General features: G+C 44.5%; 1 pseudogene; it reads left to right on the plus strand.

Moving 5' to 3' along the window:
* Nucleotides 1-12,492, plus strand: part of LOC139019618 (phosphatidylinositol 3-kinase regulatory subunit beta pseudogene) — a 132,687-nt pseudogene extending 120,195 nt beyond the window's left edge.
* The last annotated feature ends 27 nt before the right edge of the window (nucleotides 12,493-12,519 follow it).

Raw genomic sequence — 12,519 nt, forward strand, 5'->3', positions numbered from 1 at the left:
AGGTCTTAAGAGTCTGCGGGTTGGATTGTGCTGAGGAAGGAAGAGGGAGATCCGATGGGAAAATGGCTCAGCTCAGTACCTTTCTCACTGCGACCAGGACGGCGCCAGCCGGGGACTGAATGGGCGGTTGTCTCATGAGCGCGCTTGGGACCGACGTGTTCAGGGCAGCGGCAGTTCTCCCGACACTTCACTGATTCCAAATAGCAAACAGCTATCAACGCCAAACAGAAAAACCCTCTCCAACTAGAGGCCTGGACTTGCACCGCGACTGAAGGAAACACCACTTAAGGAGGCGCTAGAAAAACCGGAAGTGTGCAACCAGAGGATTGTGGGATTGTGGAGGACGCCTGGGCGCCTAGAGGATTGTGGGATTGTGGAAGACGCCTGGGCGCCTAGAGGATTGTGGGATTGTGGAGGAGCCTGGGCGCCCAGAAGATTGTGGGATTGTGGAAGACACCTGGGCACCTAGAGGATTGTGGGATTGTGGAGGAGCCTGGGCGCCTAGAGGATTGTGGGATTGTGGAAGACACCTGGGCGCCTAGAGGACTGTGGGATTGTGGAGGAGCCTGGGCGCCTAGAGGATTGTGGGATTATGGAGGACGCCTGGGCCCCTACGGCTGCTAGGCCGTGAGCCTGTTACTGCACGTGTACATGGTCAGCCCTTTTGTCCAGTCTCGCAGTAGTTGGACGTGACTTCTGGCGGGAAATTATTTCGATTGAAGTTTGCTGTTCCCTCCCTTGCCTCGAGGAAGATCATAATTAAAGGTTTCCTTTGTTACCTTGATTTGAAGCAGAGGACAAAGAGCCGCGAGTAAGACCAGCTCTACGAGGAGCACACGCGCACCTCCCAATAGCTGCAGCTGAAGCGCACGCGATCAAAGCCTTCAATGAAACCATCAAGATCTTCGAAGAGCCAGATCAAGAGAAGTGCAGCAAGGAGTACCTGGAGTGCTTGGCATGCGGACAATGAAAACGAGATGCAGAGGATCCTGCTGAGCTCAGAACGGCGCAAGTCTCGCATCGCGGGGACCCACGAGAGCCGCGCGAAGCTGGAAGAGGAGCTGCGGACACAGGCCTCAGACAACCGGGAGATCGATCAGCGCATGAACAGCCTGAAGCCAGACCTCATGCAGCTGCGCAAGATCCGAGACCTGTAGCTGGTATGGCTCAGCCAGAAAGGCGCCGGGCAGAAGAAAATCAACCACTGGTTGGGTATCAAAAATGAGCCTGACGACCGGTATGCACTGATGGAGGATGAGGAAGACCTCCCCACCATGAGGAACGAATCTGGTATGTGGGCAAGATCAACCGCTCGCAGGCTGAGGAAATGCTGAACAGCAAGCAGGATGGTACCTTCCTCATCCGTGAGAGCAGCCAGCGGGGCTGCTGTGCCTGCTCGGTGGTGGTGGATGGCGATACCAAGCACTGTGTCATCTACCGCATGGCCACTGGCTTGGGTTCTGCGGAGCCCTACAACCTGTACGGGTCTCTGAAGGAGCTGGTTCTGCATGACCAGCACACCTCCCTCATGCAACACAACTATGCACTTACCGTCACACTGGCACATCCCATGTGAGCCCCGGCCCCGCTGACTCATACAGAGCAGGACTCCATCTTTCTGTCTGTCTGTCTCTCTTCTTTGTGAATCTTTCTCTGTCTCAATCTCTCTCTTGCTTTTTCTGAGTCTCTGTCTTCCTGTCACTCGTTCTATCCCCATCTCTGTCTCTCTTAGTCTCTGTACCTCTAAGTCTCTGTTAGAGTAGCATACCTCCTCCACCCCATGCCCCCTTTCCCCATGGGCACTGCCCTCCCCTGGTTCTTGCTGCCTCCACAAGTTCCTACAGTTCCCTCAAACTCCCCCTGCCTGTAGCTGCCATGTTTACAAAGGCCCCTGGGGTGGGTGCTCAGCCCCAGCCTGGTGCCCTGATTTTTAAGCCATAGACTTGGGGTCAGGGCAGGAAGAAGGCAGGAAGGAACTTTGCTGGGCCACTTCCAAGAACCTCAGCTGTGACATTTGGGGCCAGGCCTAAACCAGCAGTCCGACATCCCCTGAAAGGTCCTGGATTGCCAGAGGGTGCAGGCCAGGCTGAGGGACCCCCTCCCCTGCACAAATTTCATGCACCGGGCCTCTAGTTATTTTATAAACCACTGGGAAAGAAAGTAAACAACTGTTGATTAAACTGTGACATGAAATCAACTGTGGGATACACCTCACCTTCAGAGTTGTTAAAATATTGTGAAAGGGTCTTGAAATTGAAAAGATATGGTGTCTTTATAAAATAAGAATCCGATGCAGTCACTTGTCTCTAAAAGCTCCAAGTATTTTCCTATAGAATGAAGTCTACACTATCTGCTCTAGGTTTGGGGCCTTGGCCATCCGATCCACCTTACCGGCCTTGTCTCCTATCAGTTGCCACCAGGCATCCAGTTACCTCAAACTTTAATTTTTTCCATTGCAAAAGCATATGTGCTTTCTTTCACCAGCATATAGGGTAGAGCAAAAGTAGGTTTTACAGTTGTGAGTACATGAAACAGAGTTTTTTCTTGAATTAATATATATTAATTATTGTATTATTTTCCATACAAACAACTGTAAACCTAGTTTTTCCCCACCCTGTATATTAAACACCTACTATGAGACCTATGGTAGGTACTTCACCGTTTCCTTTACTTGCAATCTCTTCTCCTCCCTCTCTTAACCCTAAACCTCATATCTATTTTTCCTTCAAGATTCAACCAATTATCTTTTCCTTCATGAAAAGGTTTTGTGGAACTTTCTTCAATTTCCTCATGTAAATTTATATTATACTATGTTAAAACTGTTTATTTACCAGTTGCCCATACTAGACAGAAGACCTTCAAGCACAAGGAAAGTGGCATTTATTTTTATCATTAGCGTAGTGATTAGGAATGTAGGATCCAGTTGCCTGGCTTCAAAGGCCCTATCCTGCCTGTTAGGACATCTCCTGCCGTAAGTGGAGGAACAGAGGTGAAAAGTAACATTTTATGGGAAATATGGACTTTGAGGGAGTGTAATGGGTTTGATCCTAACACAGGCCAGAAGTACTACTATGTTCTAGAACAGGGGTCCTCAAACTTTTTAAACAGGGGGCCAGTTCACTGTCCCTCAGACCGTTGGAGGGCTGGACTATAGTTTTAAAAAAAACTATCAACAAATTCCTATGCATACTGCACATATCTTATTTTGAAGTAAAAAAACAAAACGGGAACAAATACAATATTTGTATTTGCATGTGGCCCGCGGGCCGTAGTTTGAGGACCCCTGTTCTAGAACCGTAGACTGGATCTCATCTCACAAGCTTTAAAAGTAGCAAACATTTAGTGAATATTTGAACCTATTACAGGTTTTTTAAGAATCTCAGCATTAAAAATGTTAAAAGACTTATTATCTATTATATGCTCAGAATCCTATAGGTGCTAATTCCCTAAGTGACTGATGAAAAAAATAAAACACTTACAGAATAATTTATTCAAAGTCATACAACAGGGATGAACACAGTCAAAATTTGATCCTGTCAACGTGATTCCCAAGATCATGTTCTTTCCATTAGAGCACTTTTTGGCACAATGCCTCGCCATCATGGAGGACATTCCTAATTTAGACAATAATCTGACAAGGAAAAAATAGACTAGTCATTCCTCTTGTTCCAGCTCCTGTGATTGGCATTGCTGGTTAGCTCTTCTCCCTGGCAAATCTAAATAGAAAATATATGACGTGGTCTTTGGCAATAATCAGCTAATGATAGAGGCACTCTTGGAATCTCTTTCTTATATCCTCTTCCTGCATGGTTTCATGCCTTATGAGCTTACTCTTACAGTTTTATTGCTAATCTCTGACCCGTAGTCATTTACACAGTCACAGCCTACTAGCAGCTAGCATTTGGTCATGGAACTTGATTTGTTGCATAAACTTTAGTTTGAGCTTGGAAAAGCTGGCAAAAAACTACCACTGTAGCCAATAAAGTGACCAAGATACAATTAAGTTCTCAAAGAAAATTAATAATAAAGGAGATGGATATGATGACCTTAGAATCCAATATCAAAATATTAAAATATTCTTTAAGTTCAAATGACAAATATAAGGAGCTATGGATTTAAAGTTCATAATAACTCCATGGACGTTGATGCAATGAGGATGAGATTGGTGACGAAGGCCTCAAAGGGGAGCACACATGGGAAGTTTTACAGAAGAAGCTTGGGGAGGAAGTAATATATTCTGAAGGACTTGAGGGAAAAGAAAAAAAAAATGAGGATTTGAAGGGCCTCATTCTCCTTTGAGTGCATATAACTTCGGTAACCCACTGTAAAGTCATGGGCAGAGATGGTCTGAGAGTATGGAGCCTCAGAAAAACTCACTGGGTAGTACAATGTAGATGGCCACCCTCTCATTTGAGTAAGTGGAAAGTTCCTATACTACCTATTTTAATTGCTTTTAATCAATATAAGCAAAATGCTAAGGTCTTCTTGGAGCATTATAATATTGAAAATATTTTAAATGCCAGGATTAGTCAACAAACAAATGCAACTCAGTTATAAGTTTATGTCAAAATTGCATTTTGTCTGAGAACATATAATAATAGTTAGGGCCTGAATAAACAGTAAATGTTATTTCTGTTCAAGCTAAAGTAGTCTGTTTGGACAGGCTAACTGTTGTAACAAACGAGCCCCAAATCTCAGTGACTTATCCCAGTAAAGACTGATTTCTCACTCAAATCTCACTGAGATTCAATGAGGTGTGTGTGTGTCAATATGTCGTACATGGAAGGTCTGTTTCATGTAGTCATCCGGGGACCTAGGATCTGTCCATTTAGTGGTTCCAAACTCTATCCATGTAGTGCTTCCTACCAGCGCAGAGAATAAAAAATATGCAGGATTGTGGAGAGGTTTCAGAGGCCGGCCTAGACAAGATCCCATCCTTTCCACCCACATTCCATTGCACCATCCAACTGCAAGGAAGATAGCTGTGCATCTAGTCATGTGTCCATGATGAAAAGAAGGAATATAGATATTGGTAATCTAGGTAGTGAGTTCTCGTTTCAATGAAAAGACAGCTGTATGAAATATAGAATAGGAATATAAAAATCTCAGCATTCTAATGAACGTGATCATATCACAATTTACATTCAAACGAGTGACGTCTCCTTGTCACAAGTACTGGAAACCCTATGTGCTTGTTCCATGGAAACAACTGATGCCTACCATTTTTATAAAACTCTTTCTTTGATATTTTTCTGGAGCATGGGTTGATTCTTTTAAATATTCCTAACAAAGCTCCATCCTTTGAAGATCAATTTGAAAGAGATGATAAAAAGTAAGTTAGAGCCCTGACTGGGTGGCCCAGTTGGTTGGAGCATCATTCTGTACGCAGAAAGGTTGTGGGTTTGATTGCGGTCAGGACACATACCTAGACTGTGGGTTCAATCCCCAGTCGGGATGTGAACAGGAGGCAACTGATCGATGTTTCCCTCTTTCTCCCTTCCTCTGCCTCTAAAAAAAAAAAAAATCAATAAAAGCATATATTCGGATGAGGATTTTTTTTTTTTTAAAGTATGTTAGAGCCAAATCTGATGAATGAAGAATATCATCTACTCGAGTTAGAATATGTTGGGTCAGGTATGACAAGTAAACAATGAGGCTATTTTCTCATGGGACTACAAGGCAATTCCAGAATAAACATTATAAGAATGTTTTGAGTAATACCATCATCTTTTAAACAAATGTAATTCTATTTCTTAACATATTAGTAGATGCCATGTAGATTTGGCAAAAAGTGTCTGCAATTTGGATCTATGACTCTTTGGATGATTAAAACCATGTAGTAGAACAGGCAGCTGAGTGGACAGAGAACATAGAGAGCCGGGAGCGATGTAGTAAGTGGAAATTCCTCCTCCTTGTTGTAATGCAGGGCCGGGCCCTCTTCCACGAGCGTTTTCCAGCTGTCCAGAAGAATGCCTGCAAGCACAGAGTATCAGCCAAAGTAGCCTCACCTTTTGAGGAGACTCGATCATTTACTTCCTTTATTAGTTCAGTTTTATAAAAGCACTCCTTCCTAGGGGAAAATTTTTGATTGAGGACATTCACTTTCCCTTAAAATCACACTGCATACCGTTTGCCGGGTTACATGATTTGGTCATTTTTCAGGTTAAAACTATTTGATGATTCATAGCCAAAACCTCCAAATGTTGAACATTTTTTAAGGGGGAAAAAAACCTTTACAATATCAGGTGCTTTTTAAACAACAGGTGCCTTTATAACTGGAAGGGCCTCCTCACCGGGGAAATGAGCACTTTCATTGGGTGTTGGAGGGAATGTATGCAAATTAAACCTTTTGGAGGGCAATCTGGCAACGTGTGTGAAAGATGGGCAGATTTTTGACACACAATTAACAATTTCACTTTAGAAATTTACCAAAGAAAATCACTGGACAATTGTTTAAAACTTGGGAATACATTGCAGCTCTGTTTAAAACAGTGAAAATGTAAAACAAATAAACAAAAACCCTAAAGGTATATTATGGCATTATTAAATATAATATGGTAGATCCACTCAATGGAATAATATTCAGTGGTGAAAAGGAGACAGTTATTGACCTTAAACATCAATAAGCCATGTATAGCTATAAGTGAAAAAGGAGTTATAAAGTAGGATGCATATCCTTTTTTATATTTTATTGGGGAAAATAAGTCTTCAAGAATGTATAACAAATGTTATTAGTGGTTAATATCTCAATGGTGAAATTTGGGGTAATCTTTCTTCCTTTTTTAAAAAAATTGTTTGTATTTTTCTTATTTTCTCCCCAATGAGCTTGTAATTGTAAAGGATATATATATATACATTAGAGGCCCGATGCATGAAAATTCGTGGAAGAGTAGGCCTTCCTTCCCCGGTTCCTGGCACCGGCTTCCCTCTGGTACCTGGGACTCTGGCTGCTTCCCTCCAGCCGCTGGCAGGCACCAGAGACCCGGGCAGATTTGCTCTGGCACTTCGTCCGGAAAGACATCCTGTCTAATTAGCATATTACCCTTTTATTATTATAGATTATAGATATTAGAAACAGTATTGCATAACATGCATTCTGGAGCCATACTGTCTGCGTTTGAATCCCAATTTTTCCTTTTAAATTGTGTGTCATTGGGCATATTATTTAACCTTTTTGTGTCTTGGGTTCTCCACCTGTAAAATGCAGGTAATTATGAACCTATCTCATCAGGGTCTAGTGAGGATCAGATGTGGCAATACGCCCAGGGAATTAGTATAACAATGGAGATTAGGAAAACAATGGAGATATTTCCATTCTGAGGAGAGCACTAATCACTATTTTAACTTTTCATATGCAAATTAGCAGAGAAGGCAAGATATTATCATACAGTTGTTAATTTTGACTGAAGCCCACAGAAAGCAATAAACCAGAATAGAAAAGCAACTCACCATTACCACCTTACTACCAGGGGCAGTTAAATACACAGGTTCTTAAGGCAGAATAGGATGGGTTTTCAAACCTGATAGTTGTCCCCAGAGCTCTGAGACCTTTCAAGTCTCACAACCTTCTGTGCCTGGGCCTCAGACTCCTCAACCACAAAATGGAGACAACGGAAGGCATTGGAGATGACCTAAGGCCTAGGCCAGTGATGGCGAACCTATGACACGCGTGTCAGAGGTGACACGCGAACTCATTTGTTTGGTTGATTTTTCTTTGTTAAATGGCATTTAAATATATAAAATAAATATCAGAAATATAAATCTTTGTTTTACTATGGTTGCAAATATCAAAAAATTTCTATATGTGACAGGGCACCAGAGTTAAGTTAGGGTTTTTCAAAATGCTGACACGCCGAGCTCAAAAGGTTCGCCATCACTGGCCTAGGCCATGGGCTACTCAAGGATTAATTAAATTAACCCATGTGAAGTGCTTATTTGCAAGCACTCTATAAAGCTGAGCGACTACTATTACTATCATTATTTTTAACTATTACCCTTTAAAATAAGTCTTAGCCTGGAATAAGTTCCCAAAAGAAAGCACAAAGGCTACGATTCCAAGACTAGACAAACTGAAAAGTAGGACCAACAGGAAGATGGTCGAAAGGAAAAAAGAAATCAAATATGTGGTCAGCAGATGTTGTGTAGTAACAGGTGCTGAGATATCACTTAGCAGGGATCCCAGCTCAGGTGTAAACCTTGAGGAGGCACTCAATTAAAAGGACTCTCAAAATAACAGCAGAGAAGGAGAACAACCATTTGAGTCACACAATACCTTGTGTGGTTGGTATTGTTGTCTCCATTTTACAAAGGAGGAAACAGATTCAGAAGGGATAAATAACTTGTTCAGACTTGTGAGGGAATCGGGGAGAGGAATCCTAGGCCCACCCTGAAAGAGAACCTGTGTTCTGCGACATGCCTCTTCGAGTATCTCCGGAGCAGCTGCCACTCGCGGACTGGGGAGGTAAGGCAGGAATTCCCTTAGAAAAAGTGGTACTAAGTGGTGATAACACAGCCCAGGTACAGACCCAGAGCTCAAGATCAGATGGCTGAGTTCCCAAATTAAGTGTCCCCCTACATCACTGAAATGGCCCAAGCCAAGACGAAGCGAGAACCCATGTAGAGGTGACTCCAGCTGAAGGGAACCAGAGATGGGATGGTGTGTGTGTGGGGGGATGTTGGGGGGGGGGGGGGGGGGGAGACACGGATGTAGGGAGCCAGACCTATTACCCTGCTTTTTTCATAGATCTTTCTACTGTGAATGCAATAACATTAAAAATCGAGACTCTTTCCTCTTGTGCAATTCAATTCTAAGTGTATGTGTGTGTATCAGACTCAAAAGTCAACATCTACATTTTTCTTTTTGTTTCAGGAAAAGAAAACATAAACCACCTGCACATCCCACAGTGTGACTAGAGAGGCTGGACTAGACACCGTATCAGGGAGGAGGGCTCTAACGCTAGAATTCCGTTCACACCCCCTCACGCCCCCTGTCTGCTGGGCCCCCCACTGGGCACTTTGATTTTCAGACCTTTTCCACAATGTAGCAAACCCCTCCCATCTAAACCCCTCAACGGCCGATAGAGGGCAGACTTCCATCAGAAGTATATTCTAGCTCCCTTTCCTTTCCCACCTGTGGGATTCTTTTGTTTTCTGGCTTTTGTTTTGTCGTGTTGTTGTTATTGTTTGTGGGTTGTTTTTTTTGTGTGTGTGTGTGTGTGGGGGGGGGGTTCTTTTTTCTTTCAGTTTTTTAGACTCCCTCTTTCCCCAACTATCCTTTCAAGTGCTTATTTTAGAGGCATTTACTAAAACCAGGAGACAAGGGCCACAGACAAGAATGTTTAAATACCTTTTGGTCTGTAATTCTTCCCTCTCTTCCTTTTTCAACTCATTCACACATGCATGTATTCTTATAAATTAGGCCCCCTCCGATGAGCTGTCAATCTAATGGGGTTCTGAGCTATTTACAGAACGATTTGTAATATAAATACTACAAGCAGAGGTCCTTACAAAATGCTATAGAATAGATCAGGGGGGAAGCTCAAGACTCTTCCCAGAGGAGGGGGCATTAAACCATGTTTCACGTATGACTCTAACTCTTATATTTGTACATACCTTTCAGGGTCTATGCAATCCCCCTCAGTCCACTTTCTCCTTTGACCCCCAAATGGCACCATGTTGGAGCCCCCCCCGCCCTGCCCCCGCCCCCCCCCCCCATGTCTCTTCTGTATCCTCAGTCTAGTCTCTAAAGATGAGGGACTCCTGTGTTTGAGCATCAATTCCATTGCCTGGGCTTCTGGAAGAAACAGCTATTTAGTAACCGAGCTCCTAGTTCACACTCTGGTTCCCAGAAGTTGCCAGGCCCTTGCAGGTTTATTGGCCACTAGTTATTAGGCTTCCAGTCATTACCCTATTTTCTCCTTTGCTTCTCTGACTTATTCTCTGGCAAAGGACTACCTGCAACTTGAGGGGTTTTTTTTTTTTGAGCTGATGCATCCATCTTAAGTTTTAAGACTCTCTCCAGTTCTAAGTCTGGCTTGAATTCCCATAAGAAATCAACCTGTATCTACCTTCCAAGTTGTTCTACCTCTGGAATCCTAAGAAGGATGGATGAGGACCTCCACATAGTCCCTTGCCTGTGTTCAATCTCTAGCTTTCTCTAACCCTTAATATATCGCCAAACAAACAAACACGAATAAAAAACAAGACTCTGACAAAGATTACTACTCTCTTTTTTGTCAAAGGGAAGTGATTTTCTTTTTGTGCATTTTCCCCTATCACCTGACCTTGGCTTTTCCTGTTGAGTCCCACAATGTTATCTGCTGTGTTTTAAAAATGCCTTTATGCTCCCATTTGAACAGAAATACAGATAACCTCCTCTGCGAGAGTGGAGAGGGCCTTTTAACACAGCGTAATGATGACAGTTTGTTGGCAAATCCCACGTGAAGCGCGGCTGCATAGTTGGGGTACAAGAAACAGCCCTGTTTCACAGTGTAGTGTGGCTAACTTTTCTTGAATTTTGCTACTAGGAAATCTAGCATATTTTAAATGATTTTTATCACTTAGTAGTTACAACCATGGAACCTTAGGGTATGAGGTCCTTCGGGGTCATCTAAGCTGACCTGCACAATTGCAGGAATTGTCTCCACAGCATCCTTGGAAATGAGTCATCCCAACAGCTCTAGAAGGGTTTACCTTCCAGAGAATAGGATGCTCACTTCCCCTTCCTACTGTTCCTTCTCTATTACCTTCTGGCAATCACTGATCGTTAATGAACCTCTTGCCCTCCTCAGGACAAAGACATATAATTGTAGGAAGGTTTAGTTTTCTGATGCCAGCGACTGGGGAATATTCCACCGGTAACTTTGGCTTTTCCGTTCAGGATTAGAGTGGTTAAAGCAAAATATTTATAATAACTGTAAATTTGTTCCGCAAACAGAGGGTTTCAAAGGCAGCTCTGTTTCCTTTCTCCTTACACCGCCATGCTATTAACTTGGGTTCATTAGTCATGATTTTCAGGGCCCACTTGGCTGCCACCTTCCTGCAGTCAGACTGTTTTGGGTAAGAAAGTCCATCGGCCATTCCCACCTCACACCTGCCGCAGGACCTGGTTGTTTTTTCCACACCGATCCAGGTCGTTTTTTGTGAATTCACTAATGTCATTGACTCTGGTGCGCATCCTGTGAATGCATGGTGGGCCACTACAGAGCTGATCATTGTGAGAACCTTTTCTGACAGCCACAGAGGAGAAACAATCTCCACAGGACACATACTTCATCATTTCTGTTGTTTTAAACTGGTTTATCATAAAGAATGTTAAGCATACGACTTACTTTTTAAATTTATTTATTGATATGGGGGGGGGGGGAGAGAGAGAGGCTTGTTGTTGCAGTTATTTATGCATTCATTGGTTGATTCTTGTATGTGCCTTGACCAGGATGGAACCCGCAACCTGGCTTATCAGGACGATGCTCTAACCAGCTGAGCTACTGGGCCAAGGCCATACGTCTTCTTTATTAATATATTCACAACAAATGAAAAAATTGAAACCTACCATTTTTGTTCACGAGGTTGGGAAAGAAAAGGGCATTCTAAGATGACATTAACGATGCACGAGATATACGGGTCTAGTCATGTCAAGACGTGTGATCATCCAGTATTCCGCCTTACTCAGGGGAGGAACAGTCAGCTCTGTTACTTTCCATTCACTCCCTCCCATAATATAGCACCTCGGCACAGAGCAGAGAGACCAAACATACAGAATGTGGACAGTTACAATTCAACCCGAGCTACCGCAGCCCCCACAGCCCCCTCCCCCGCGGAATATTTACCCAGACCATTTTTTTTTTTTTACCCAGACCATTTTTAAAGCAGTTAATTAATTCCCCAGCAGCTTAGCTGGAGGCGCCCCGAGCTGCCCGAGACTCCATTACATAGTATCTTTTACAAAGTCTATTCCCAGCTCTAGTGAAAGATGGATTCGCATCCACTTTACGAAGGCTCCATGCATGTACTTCCCTTTCCCGGGGTTCGATCCGGACGGCGCCCCAGCCCAGGCTGCAACAATCCCCTCGGCCCTGAGATTGTGGGGACCCCGTCGCTCTCCGAACTCCAAACCGGCCCCGGAGGTCTCGCCCTCGGGGCTCCCGGGAAGGCCCCGCTGCCGGCGGGCGCTCGGGACGTGCGACTCTCGCTGCTCAGCCGGAGCGCCCCAAACCCCGAGCCGCAGCGCCCGCGGAAACAGGCGCGCAAAGGCTCGGCCTCAAGGCCGGCTCGGTGCTCCGGATCCCGGAGGAGGAGGAGGAGGAGGAGGAGGAGGAGGAGGAGGAGGAGGAGGGGGAGGAGGAGGGGGAGGAGAAGGAGGCGTGCGAGGGAGGAAGGGCCCGGCCGCCCGGGAGGGAGGCGGGGGGAGGGGGAGGGGGCCGGCCGGCCGGGAGGGTGGCGGGGGCAGCCAATGAGCGGCGCGCGGCGCGGGGGGGGCGAGGCCTGGGATGAGGTAGGATGGGGGAGGGCGCAGCCCGA

The sequence above is a fragment of the Myotis yumanensis genome, unplaced genomic scaffold (assembly GCF_028538775.1).
Source record: "Myotis yumanensis isolate MYYU_CA2020_CCGP unplaced genomic scaffold, mMyoYum1.0.hap1 SCAF_11, whole genome shotgun sequence".
NCBI classification, from domain to species: Eukaryota; Metazoa; Chordata; class Mammalia; order Chiroptera; family Vespertilionidae; genus Myotis; species Myotis yumanensis.